The 13,628-nt window shown below is 31.6% G+C and overlaps 1 protein-coding gene across 1 annotated transcript in view; it reads left to right on the forward strand.

Moving 5' to 3' along the window:
* LOC146527605 (ecdysone receptor-like) overlaps nt 1–13,628 on the forward strand; it is a 176,557-nt gene that overhangs the window by 4,601 nt on the left and 158,328 nt on the right. The window contains exon 2 of the mRNA XM_085204843.1: nt 4,545–4,758. The gene's annotated coding sequence lies outside the window, so the exon portion shown is untranslated. The remainder of the gene's footprint in view (nt 1–4,544; nt 4,759–13,628) is intronic.

The following is a 13,628-nucleotide window of genomic DNA, read 5'->3' on the forward strand; positions in this document are numbered from 1 at the left end:
ACGTCCTCTAGCACACTCTCAAGGTTATGTTTCGTTATTGGAATAATCAAATACAGTGCGCGTACGTCAACTAAATTATATAGCGAATGTAATTGTGGACATATTTTTTTCGTTTTGTTCAAATTTAATTATAGGTATAATAAGTGTTATTTATGGATGAGAGATATGAGATATTGTTTTTGTTTCAGTTTATTCAATTAAGTTCTCAAATAGTAATTAGGCTTTTATTATTTAAAATCTTTTTAAAAATTTCGGCATAACATTCTTATTATTTTCAATGTTTATTTTTAAAAAAATACAAAAAAAATAATGACCACCATATTTTAATTTATGCTTCGCTTCATACTTTTATTTAAATAATTCATTCTTCTGGGTAAAATTTAAATCCACAACTATCGTGGTTAGGTTAATAATTACCTTGTTTCACTGCGCCACTGGATTCAATTTTATGTTAATTCAAAAATTTCTAAAACTACTCATTTCATATTGAATAGAAGGAAATAGCTCAAATCTCTACGTTTTCTCTTATGTGTCTAAATTGAAAAAATAATAATATTATTTATGACTTCCATACAAAAACTCGAACAGTCCCCAAATATATATCCACGTATAATTCAACATACAATAAGCTGATGATTACAGAGTAAAGTTTCTTCTAGTCAATATTAAGTCGTAAATCAAAGTAGACTGCCATAATTTAAGTCATTATCGAAGAACAAAAGCAGTACGTACTAATGGAGTAAAAAAAGTGAGCTAGCTTTTGAAACTCACAATGGGGCTTCCATTGAAAATTGTCCGTTCCGTTCTGGTCTTCAGCGCCTACTTTAACATTTCTTTTCATATCTTGAAATTTTAGTACTGAAAAACGGATCGAGCAAATAATTTCCGCAATATACGAGTATAGCGGCCAACGTGACATGGTTGATATGTTACTTTTCATGTTCGAATGGTTTTGAGAAAATTATATTTTCTATTTTTACCAAAAATAAGATAATAATTTGCGTATGCTGTCATCACCAAAGTACGCCGAGATTGATTTTTCAGTTTTTTCTTACATTAGATATCTACGTTAATTATGTGATAAAGTAAGTAACTCTAAGAAAATTAAATTTTAATTTTCAAATATCCCTTAAGATACAAAGAACAACATACAAGATGTTTTGTTGGTTTCTTCTCTGTCGGTATTGTACTGTCTTTACTATACGGAATATTCCGGGGAATAATTTGATTTGGTGCTAACATCGCCTTTAGGTAGCCGGAATGATCTTCCTCCTTAGATTTCATCCAGGGGATCCCCTCAGATTGTAGATGTTCGTTGATGAGCGAAGGTTCCGTTTAACATCAGGTAGTTCTTCAGCTCGTGCCTCTTTTTGCAATAAAAAAATATATATACAGAAACTAAATCTTCATTTCATTTGAGTATATTATTTCGTTATTTATTCCTTAAAGGTGAATGTCCACTGGTCGTGTGATGCCATACAATTTTATTCGAGTGGGACATTTAATTATTTCGCATCAGTGCTCTACGTTCGGCGTCAAATCTATTATGTTTATCTATATTTACTGGAGATATAGGATAGATATCAAAATATATTTATTTATTTTTGTATACATATAAGAAACATTATATTCTTTTTGAGATTTATCGCTTTGTAAAACTTACAAGATTTCCACAGACGTAATAGATTGTGGTATTTATTCCCAGTCGAGGAAATGAAATAAAATGTTTAATATTTTTATTTCTTGAGTTGAGTTCCGCCACTCAACCTCACAAAATTCGAGAAATTGGGGAGCGGAAGTGTCTTAATGAAAGCGGAGTGCCCTAACACTAGTTTCTTAGAAAGTAAAAAAAATAGATATACTATTTTTATTACACACATTAGTATTTTTCTTATTGCGAGAAACAAAATATAAATGAAGATTAGATATTTATGACAAATCCATATTAAACACTGAAACGTGCATTACTTTTATAAGCAACATCATATGTTCACTCGACTTGATGGACCAGCCGCGTCTCCAAGAATCTGGGTCGCTATCTTTAAAATTTCGCTATAACTCATAAAAAAACACGCGGAATGTAAACGCGGCCCCGAACCAGTGACAAAATGAAAACGTAACTTGTTTACTATACTAAGATATTTTATGGCCAAAGATATGGTTGCCTCTTAACAACATTATACGATACGATAAAAGAAAATCTGGCAATCTGAAATAATGAGGAGAAATTCTTTAGAGAAGTTCTTAGTGGTTGAGTTAATTAAATTTATTATATGCTTCGATATGTTTGTAAAAAGTTAATAGGTGGTAAAAAAACAAGTTAAGTATGGGTTATTTTTTATAATAATAAATGTTATATTATATTTTTTAACATCACGCTGTATCCCGCACACAGCAGAGTAGGCAAAGAGAACCTATTGTTAACTACTCCGTTCCCCAATATTTCATTTCCTCGAAAGGGAACCGAACTCACTGCCCCTGCGTGACGACTGGCCTAAACAATTATTATTTGAACAAATTACATAGATATTAGGTTATTAGGACAAACAGACAGCCCTACGCTCGTGCGGTAGCGTTCATCAGTCATCGGCCTCGGCTTCCGGCAGTGTTTCATAGTTCAATGCCTCGCCAGATTTGCGTCGCGATGGACGACCTTCATTACATTCGGCGCTGAGATACTACTATCCTCCTGTGCTAAAAAAATAATCATATACATAATATTCAAAGTAGATAGTTGATATTTTGTTATTAATTTAATAATTTGAGGCCAGTCTGCGGCAATGCCAGCGCACTGGCATAAGTGTGTGATTGTTAATGCAACTGGTTGTGGATTCGATCCCCACTCGGGGAAATTAAATATTTATTTAAATTTATATTTTCATTTTTTCACTCTGACGTCGTGTCGATCGATTGAGTCGATCTTAAATGAAATAATATTTTAAAGGAATAAGATAACTAAAAAATATATTAGATATCATCTTGCATCTATACAGTGGTTATATTTTGATACAATAATTAAATAGTAGAAAGAAATAGAAAAAATATCAAGTTCTATACTTTGACTCTATATTGGTTTAAAGTATTACGTAGAATTAGAAATGTAGGTGCTTTTTTCAATGTAATTTAATTTCAATATGCTAAGTGTGCACTTTAAAAATGTTAAAAATATTGCTTAATTTTATTTACTTGTAATATCAACTTGCAAATTTAGGAACATGATTCACCAATTGAGTTACATAAGAAAAGTTCCTTTTAAAGACGTATCCAAGAAACAATAAAATTAGCCTGCATCAGTAGAGGTTCATTAAGTTTTATGAGTAACTTTATTTATTATAATTATATTATTACGTTGACATTAATTTATCTCTTAGCACAAATTTCATTTTTCTTCTAGGTCGTTCAGTACATGTTATTTTCAGTTGTGAAGTTGCAAGTCTGACATCGTATTCTTTTACAAGATCTTGATAAATTAGACAAACATAAGTGATTGATCACTCAACGATAAATAAGTCATTATATAAGAAAAAAATTACCACATTTATAAATGTTTACTATAATAAGGATAACTTTGGTAAATAAGCCTTAAGGTTGATTTTTTCTTATCTAAAAACGTTATAATATTTATGAAAACGCGCTGGTTTTTTAACTATTACGAGTAGATAAATGGTTCCTTGTTATATAACACTCTATTCTCTACTTCCTGCCCAATTAAAATATAGCCCAATAAAGATAAAAAATATAAAAGTTGAAAAATAGACATAAGATCAAAGAAATAAATCGAGCCTTAATAAATTAAGCAAACAATATCTAAAAATTGCTTACACAAAAGTTTACTGAAAGCAAACTTCGAGCTAGCCAACTAAAGCTTAAACGAAGATTGACGAAAAAAAGAACTAAAAATTGACCTTTCCGTTCTCTGGCCCACTCCAAAGCAATTGGAGACAGCAGCCTCACTCCCCCCAACTTTACAGCTTCCGTTGCCAAACGGTGCCCAAATTTTCAATTTATGTACCCATCATCTTATTTACTCAGACATGAATAAATTATATTTTTATTGCACCGGTGCAGCAGTCGCTGTCGATCATTATTTTGACATTCAAACACTCTAGCTGACTCGGTGCACCAGCCGAGCCCATACAACACGCAAATTTGAACTTTATCACAAATGAATATGATTCTATATTGTATAACGACCACTGCCGACGATCTCAGTTTATTACATTACATGCTTTGCACCCAAGGGCAAGGGTACATAGTTTATTTTTATTTGTTCGACAATTCTTCGAAGCAACTCTCGCTGTAAACGTGGACGATGAATTCGCGGTCAAATCTATTATTTATCCTCCAAAGTTTTCAATGAATGTATTCGCACCAATCAACGCGATGAATGCATGCACAGATTATTTGCGACCACAAATGCGACTTTTGACATTGAATGCCCCTTTATTTTTTTGGTACGAACGACTGGAGTGATTCCTTGTCTGTTTTAGTCATATTACTTGTATTTTTGTAGCTCACTAATTATTTTTTTCCTTTTATTGCAGGTCTAAATACCTCATATGAAGAGGTGAAACGAATTTACTAATTTTATTATATGCTTCATCGAGGTAATAATAAAAGCTTAGATTTAAAGGAAATCGTAACTGCCACCAGCAATAATAAGAACTGTTGTTAAGTTATCAAGTCAAATTCAGTGTGAAAAGTGGAGAACCTAACAGCGACGAAGAGAAATCCCGGGTTTACCCCGATAACGGACAGGTTAGTGGACTTATATTAATGATAGGTTTACATCATAATTACTGTAGAAATAGTAAACTTCTTGGAAGAAAAAGTTGACGGAAGTAAAAAGCTGGTGTCTACGTTCTCCACTTTCTTATTAATTTAGAGATATTGCGTGTTGACCTAAAGAACTTAATATAGCACTTTAAACCAAACCAGGAAAAAAAAATTGGAAAACAAAATCGTAACCTGCCGTATATAAACAAACACTGTTACACTGCGCCTATTCAGATTACGAAAAATTAATATAAGTTATTTTAAAAGTAGTATTTATAATATTTTATTTTAAAGAATATTTTATTTGCTAATATGGAAATGTTATATAACTGTCGCTATTTATTTACTTTCTTGTAGCATGTCGAGGTTTATTCCCTCAATATTTACCTACGGTACTATACTATTTCTTGTTTGAAAAAAAACTCAAAACTCTATAAAAACCTTACTAATGAAAAAAATGGAGAAAACCGAGATCGATCACTGCACTCCATCCGTCTACTACTTGGCTTTGGCGTAGGTGTTCAGCAAGTATAAAACAAAGAGTATATAATGTTAAAATTACCATTTACCACATTCCAGCAACAGGATTGTTTTAATTAAGGTAAATCCGTGGTACGAATCGTTCTCAGGTGTGATTAATTAGCTGCTTGCTCACGTACTAGCACCTATCCGGCTCATTATCTAGTCGGGGCAGGCACGATTTTGTAGATCTGCCCTAAGGAAAAAAGATATTTGCATATTAGTCGGGCTGGTCTTGTACCGAGATAAGCTGGTGTTTGAATTAATTATATAAATAAGGATTTCGTGTTTCTTACTTTTTTTTTGGATTGGAAGTATTTTTTTTACGTAGGTACATGTGTTTAGTTAGGAAGTTTTGAATTCTAAGCATAAATTAAAATTATTTTATAATACTTATAACTTTTCATAACCTGCTTTATTAACCTCATAGCTAAGTTTAAAGTAAAGAGGTCAGCAACGTTAAAAATATCGCATTAAAAAAAAACAGCTTCACGCTGTATCCCGCACACAGCAGGGTAGGCAGAGGAATCTTAGTTTTAAAACACTCCGTGCCCCACTTTCTGCCGAATTCTAGAGGCATTGCGTGTTGAGTGGCAGAACTCAACAGAGCGAAGAAATGGAAATATAAACGTAAATAAATATTTCACTTCCTCGAGTGGGGATCGAACCCACAACCGTCGCGTTGCAGTCACACCCATATGCCGCTGCGCTACGACGGCCTCAAAAATTTTTTGCCTCGTATTTTTTGTACAATATATTTTAAGAATGACTGGACAATTTCCTTCTGCAAACATATCATTGAGAATGCAATATGAAGATGTTTTCGTCGTGATGCACACTGCATGTACTCTGCAGGTACTCATTACCGAGATTTTTTTGTATCATTTATTTTGATTGAGATGAATGGACTAATCTGACAGCTTGGTCTCTGTGTATTGTTATTTATTTGCCACAATTTTGTATGTTTTTAGCATGCTCGTAATAGTAAATAACTAAAAAAATACTTTAATTATGCCCTATGCTTCTTTAGGAGACGAGGTTTTATTCGCAATGTTAGTTTAATATATTTTTACGTGATTTTTGCTATCAATAACTTGTATTGTGAACGTAATTGAAGATTCAGAATTACTTGTTGAAATATAATATAGTTTTATGTATTTTTGTTCATAACCTATAAAAAAGCATATTTTAGCAAAAAAATAAATGTAATATAATTTAAATTACTACCACTACTTTTATATATTAGACATATAGACTATAGATTAGATTATATGATTAGATTAGATATATACTTTGGGTATAGAAAAAATGCTTATTTAAACCATTTTTTCACATGACAATCTTCACCTGTTAATGTTAATTAATACTGCTGCATTCTTTCTTTTATACTCGTATTTATCTTATTCCAGAAGATCAATTGACCATTGATTGTTGAACTAATTTTGCAATAAGCCATTGTTATCGCGGCGGTCAGCTTCGGTACAGCTTGCGCACGACTTGACAGGACAGTTGATCTAGATAAATATATGTTTTTTCTAACTAAATATATGTTTTTTTTATAGATGATACCGAGAGTGGTTTTTTTTGTTTAAGAACAAAAGATTGTTTCAATTAATTGCTCTAAGAAAAAAAAAGAATAATGTAGTAAAATATTTAATAACGGATGGAAGTTGACCAAATGATTTGGCAGTTTTATTTTAGAAAAATCTGGAACCACCTCTCTCTCGTCTATATTTCGTTTCTCTTTAGATACGACAAATAATTCATAAATTTATCTAAATTAAAAAAAAAATAAATGCAAATTATAACAGCACAATACTTATTTAGGAGTTTTCTGAAAATGTGAAACTAAGAATCTTTTTATTTGCCCAATACTATTTACTAATACTATATATTAATCTTATATACCTTCTTAATTTAAAATATAGTAGGTGGCTAGAAATAATCATCTACCATCTAATTTATATTGTCAACACAGAATCGAACTCAAATTACTATGAGAAGTAGCGACTTTTTTTCGTGTTCTTATATAAATTTTGTTTGTAATAATAAATATTCCATTCCATCTCATATACCAATAATCCATTAAGGAAGAACAGAAATGCAATACTTATTTTATGAGATAACCTAACGTAACCATTAAACTAACATGTATTGGTCAGTAATTGAAGGACCAGCATGTCATGAGCAGTCAGTGGAGCGAGATGACTCCGCCCCAAGGCTCAGCTATGAGCTTAATTTCCTTTATTCTAGCCACTGCCCACTGTAACTTAATCTAAGTAATTGTGTGCCTCGTTACAGATCCATTCATTTTGTTATGTGAATATAAATTATATTTTATTAAAATTATTTCTTCTTTTTTATTAATTTAATGTTTTATTATCAGACCATCAGGATTAATAATTTAACAAATTTTAATTGGTAATAAAAACTAATTATTACTCGAGAAGGCGCGTATTGTGAGGAGGTTCCTCTCTTAGGTCTCTAGCTACTGATAACCTGGACCCTTGTCACACCGTCAGAAGATTTTTTAAAATTTTTTTATGTATTTTTCAGCAGGCAGGGTAAACAGAGGCGACCTAGTGTTAAACACTCCTTTCCTATTTCATCCCTTTCATCTCATCTCATTTTGATAAATGGTATTAGAGTTAGATACGCATTCTTAAAAATAAAAACAATAAACAAAATAACTTATTCATCTCATAAATTACTTTTTATGTAGTATGGCTTTAAATTACATAAAAAAATACTTATATTATAGATAGCAAATATTCTCCATTTACCTACTATTAACTCAAAAGTTGTCCATATTTTTAGTCAAATATTTTATAGGGACGTAAAATTTATGGTTTGTCTTAAATATTTAATACCTGTTTTAAGTAGAAACCCAGCGTGGCTTTGATAGCCAACCTCTTAACGTCCTCGGTCCTCGTCAATAAACTATTAACGTTTTACAGACTTACGTGTTACTAGGTGCTATGCAAACACGCTGTAAGCTTGAAAGGTCGAACTGACCTACATTACGTTATTTATACTTAAAGTAAAATTGATGGAACGTTATTTGGTTATATATTCACGGCCGTCGTGGCACAGCGGTACAAGGGTGTGACTGTAACGCGACGGTTGTGGGTTCGATCCCCACTCGAGGAAATGTTTATTTACTTTTATATATTTTCATTGCTTCGCCCTGGTGTCGAGGCAAAGCGCGGCGTTGTATTCTGCCACTCAACACGCAAAGCCTCCAGAATTCGGCAGAAAGTGGAGGACGGAGTGTCTTAACACTAGATTACCCTGCTTACCCTGCTGCGTGCGGGATACAGCGTGAAGCTGATTTATTTGTTTTTATTTATTTTATATTCGATTTATATGTTGTTAAAATTTAAGTTTGCTTGCAATATATAATAACAGGAGTCGCTATTATAAAACCACGTTAAATATACACTAGTAAAAGTAGAAATAGAGATACTATAAGAAAAATCAACAAATCAATACAAAACTAACACCTACAATATTATTTTCTATATACCTATTGTATTAAGAAATGAGAAAAACTATAAACTCTCAACTTTCCTCCAGAATTCCGACAGCCATAAATATACAAGCCATAGAATAGATAGTTTAACTTCTAAATCTGCTAGCACAAACAAAACTATCGGAAGTCTACGACCTAGTTTCCCGGCGGAATACAAAGGTCAACCGTACATAAGCCCGGGAAGCGCATGATAACTTTGGCTGACTGACCGATGCACGTACGTCTGCCTTTCGCTTACGCAATACTAATATGATATATTATGTAATTATATAATATAATTTGATGAAGCTAATGTGACTGTAAACGTAGGTTGTGGGTTCGATTCTCGTCCGCGGAAATGAAATATTTAATCATTTTAAAATATTTGTTTCATTTAATATTTCCATTTCTACGCTCTGGTGTCGAGGCAAAGCGCGGCGGATAATAGGGAATAGAATGACTTAACGCTAGGATGCCTCTGCCTACTTAGTTTTTTTTTCCCATTGTTGAGCAAAGACCTCTCTCCACTTCTTCCATTCCGGTCTATTTCGCGTTATTGAGCACCAGTCAGGCCTACAATGGTCCAGCTCGTCCCGCCATCTCCGTTTTGGTCTGCCAATTCTCCTTTTAGAGCTTGGAATCCATCTGGTAGATGATTTCGCTCAATACTCTTCAGGCATGCGGCAGACGTGTCCGGCCCAGTCCCATTTCATGCCCACGTCAGCGATTTTTGTGCGAGAGCGCAGTTGCCTACTTAGTTTAAAAAATGTATTTATAGTTGTGTATGTAAGTGTATGTCAATGTCATTTTATACCAGCGATACATGAATGACAATGCAATTATCAAGGCAGGTTCGTTTATCAATAGACGAAGGCTATGGTTCTTTTGTCATTCCACTGTGTCGGTTAATATGAAGCCAGTGATTCGGGCTAATTGAGTTATTAGAGTATATTAATTCAATATGACAAAGACATGCCACGGTATTTACATATAAGATTCACACGATATACTTGACAGAAAATAAAGCTATTACAAAAATCTCTATGTCCACTTTTTTTTAACCAAAACAGGTTTTTAGCTGAAATTAATAACTTTCTTTCTATAAGCAGAATTGAGAAAATTAATATATTTTCAGTTTAAGCTTTTTTTCAAGAATCAAACCCACACCTATAAAGTACGTCGTTAAGTAACTGCTTATAAAAAAATATTATATAATATTTTTTATGAAATTGAAATGAGCTCTCGTGGTGTTATTTATTATTCTTTATATATATTTTTTTTTCAATACAAAGTCAATGTTAGCGCTGTTTATATGCCATGACTGAAGCAAAACAGGTCGCCAGTGTCACATTTTTAAAAATAATCGTGATATATTATTCTATGTAATAAATTAAAAATATTATTTTAATTAGCATTTACCTATAGATAAGAATATATATACTTAAGTTAATGTCACAGGAAAATAGCACGCTTTTATACATACACATGTATATTGTCCATATAGAGTTCAGACGAAATAGTATAAGAGATAGACATTCATGATTTAATAGACATTTATTATGCCAAGTTACGAGAAATGATTGTCTTTACGATTGGCCTCAATATTATTATTAGTAGTTTATTAAAAACAAAACAACAACTCCCTCGGGTATTTAGATAATTTGTAAGAAAATGTTGTTTTTTTATTAAGACAAAAATATTAAATAAGCTTTGACTTGTCGGCAGTTTTATAAAATATTTTATTTCATTAAACCAAATATAAAAAGTATATAGTAATTATATTCCATACTTTCTTTCAAAAACAACAAAGGTGCCAAAAAATATCGTCATACATAAACTAACGTGCTATACCGTATTTCGGGGATATTGAAGAATGGAAGTAGGACGTGGGAGGGGCGACCTAGTTCCCGTGACCTGGCCAGCTGACCCCCCACCTGATATGAAGTGCAAATATTGATGCGTCGCTTAATAGCCTTTATTGAATAATCGAATAGCTGCCTCTACATATTCGAGAAGCGTTTTGTTTTTAATTCGTACTACCTATTCGATGTTTTCAAGAATTTCACGTTTCATTATTTTTATTTTAAACTAGCGACCTGTTCGGGCTTCGCCCGTCTAAACTACACAATTATTTATTTACTAATCTATTATTGTTTTTGATTCTATTACATTGTTATATGGCCCCAAAAACAGATTTTCTCATATATCTTAAGAAGTCGCATATAATAATATAATATGTAAAGATATACAATACATCATTTGATTAATATTTTAATTGTCTTATATGCTTTAACCTGTTACAATAATTTCAACCCGCATTCTCTTTGTTTTCATAATATATTAAAACTATATATTTAATATTTATTCGATAAAAAGAAAGCATGTATCGATATTGATCAAAGTAGAATAATTGCTAAGTTCATTAAAATGAAACACAGATATTTATCAAATATAGGCATCCACGGCCGGACATGTTAGAACCTCCGCGTGCATGGTAAAACGATAATTAATCAGATTTTCTGTAACCGTCAAAGTGGCGGATGCTGATTTAATCTGTGACATTCACGCTCTGTGGCCACTTCCGCTCCACTGAACACCAGATTCGGATTTCCACCATAATTCGATATTCAATGCCAATTTATACCCGTAAAGCCTTTTAGGATGTTGGCAATTGGTTTTTTTTTTCAATTAATTGATCTGAAAATTCTATATTTTAAACATAATATAATAAGGAATAATATAAAAAAATCACAGATTAAATGTCAAATATTAATGAATCGTCATTTAAATAACAAATAACGGCATTTATGAAAATTAGGTCGTTTTATAATAAACAACCTTTCATTCACTAATAGACAACGATGAGGCAGTCGTGGAGCATAGCATGGATCAGATCAGATCAAACCCTGACAGTAAACGGAGACTTGATTAGAGGACACTTAGGGAAAAGATGGAGGTGAAGATGATGATGGAGGTAATAGAGAGTTTTTATACCGGGTTCCTTCCGTCTACATTCTAAGATGGAAAAGAGAAGAAAAGGCTATACATGGTATCGTTAAAACTAAAGTAACTAAAGCATTTTTTAAGCATTTACTTGTAAGCCGACCTTTAAATATTTCTTCAACCAGAAATAACAGTCGGCCACTGCAGTTCTATAATCAAGTCCTTGGTTGAACGTGACTCACTGTTCTATTTCTTATTTCCTAAGAATACATTGAAAACTGCATATGACGCACTCACACTAGCTCTAAGGGCGATGACCGATGTATAAACATATGTATTGCTTTTGTATAATTATGATGAATGAAGATTTCAGTTTCGGTTTAATTGTTTGCATTAGATAACAAGAATAATATTGTATTTACTTTTATTATACAGATATAATAAGATAATAGTTATCTTTCTTTTGTTATTTAATGAAAGTTATGTATGTTTTGAAAATAGAGAAATATATATTTTAGTCAAGAGTTGCACTCGGCGTTGTTTGAATATGTAATTAATTGATTATAAATAAAATAGAAAAAATTTGACGATATAAAATTTTGCCGCCAATTTAAAAAATGAAAAAGAAAAATGTATGAGTATATTAAACAACGTAGTACAACTAAAAAACGTAGTATTTTAAACTAAAGCATTATTAATAATTTTTAAAGTTACATTTCCTAAATGACATTCAAAAGTTCACGTTATGACAAGATGACATATTAATTAAAACTTAAAGCATAACTTACAATGAAAATACTTAGTTTCTCTATAAAGTTACAAAATATAAGTCGTCACTTCTGATATCTACCTAACTTTTACTAGAATTAAATTATCTTAATAAAATCACGTTCACATTTCCCAAGAAAACTGTCACAGCTGGTTGAAATTTGCATGCACTTTCTTAATTATACCAGAACTTTCGCTAGCAAAGTTATTTTACTATCTGGAATGGTTGTAACCCGTTCTTATAGACTCTAGATTTTACACTTAAGAATTGCAAAATTGTTTTATTTATTAGATATACAACGTTTCCTATTTTATATTTAAATATTATTTATTGAATATTGACAGTCGTAGCTCAGTTATGGTGTTCCTATGTGGTTGTAGATTTGAATCGGAATTCCAAACTATTTTTTTTTGCTACGTACAGAGTGGAATGAAGATGAATAGAATAATAATCATAAAATAGTCAACTACATATATGAAATGCTAAAAAGGAAATCTATTTAATAAAGTCTTAAATCCAAATTAATTTGAAAGAATCAAGTCTTAGGCATAGGATTAGGTTTTATTACCTAAATAAATATATATATAATAAATGTTAAGTACACTTAAGTCGTTATTTAGATTGTAGGTAGTACTTTGTAGAGTCATTAAAAGTTTTCAACTTACTACGTGAAGAAAGTGAGCCGTTTTGTCTGATATTCATAGCTATGTATTTTTTTTTATTACATTCTGTATGAATAATTACTTTTATATATTCTTTTATTTTGTGATTTTTTTTTGCTGCTTTAGGTATTACTATAAAATATATTCTTTTGTTTAGCTGCCAAATAAAAATAAAATTCACATGTACAACTGTACTGTACTGTACTGTCACTGACAACTATATTGGTGTCCTCAGTTATCGTAATGAAACGTATTTAAGTTTCTCATCAAGGTTTCAAGGTAAATGTTTAGAGTTAGATGAGATCCGAAGATCTCGAAAACCCGAAGGTTTTCTAACTTAATAACTTTATTTTTAAAGTAAGGAAAGCTAGTGATACTGATAATAAGCTAGTAAAGTCTGCTTACAACCTTTCATATGAAGAAATTGTTGTGTTGAATGCGCTAATCT

This window comes from Heliconius melpomene, chromosome 20 (genome assembly GCF_056956725.1).
Source record: "Heliconius melpomene rosina isolate 202511_hmr_F chromosome 20, ASM5695672v1, whole genome shotgun sequence".
Lineage (NCBI taxonomy): Eukaryota > Metazoa > Arthropoda > Insecta > Lepidoptera > Nymphalidae > Heliconius > Heliconius melpomene.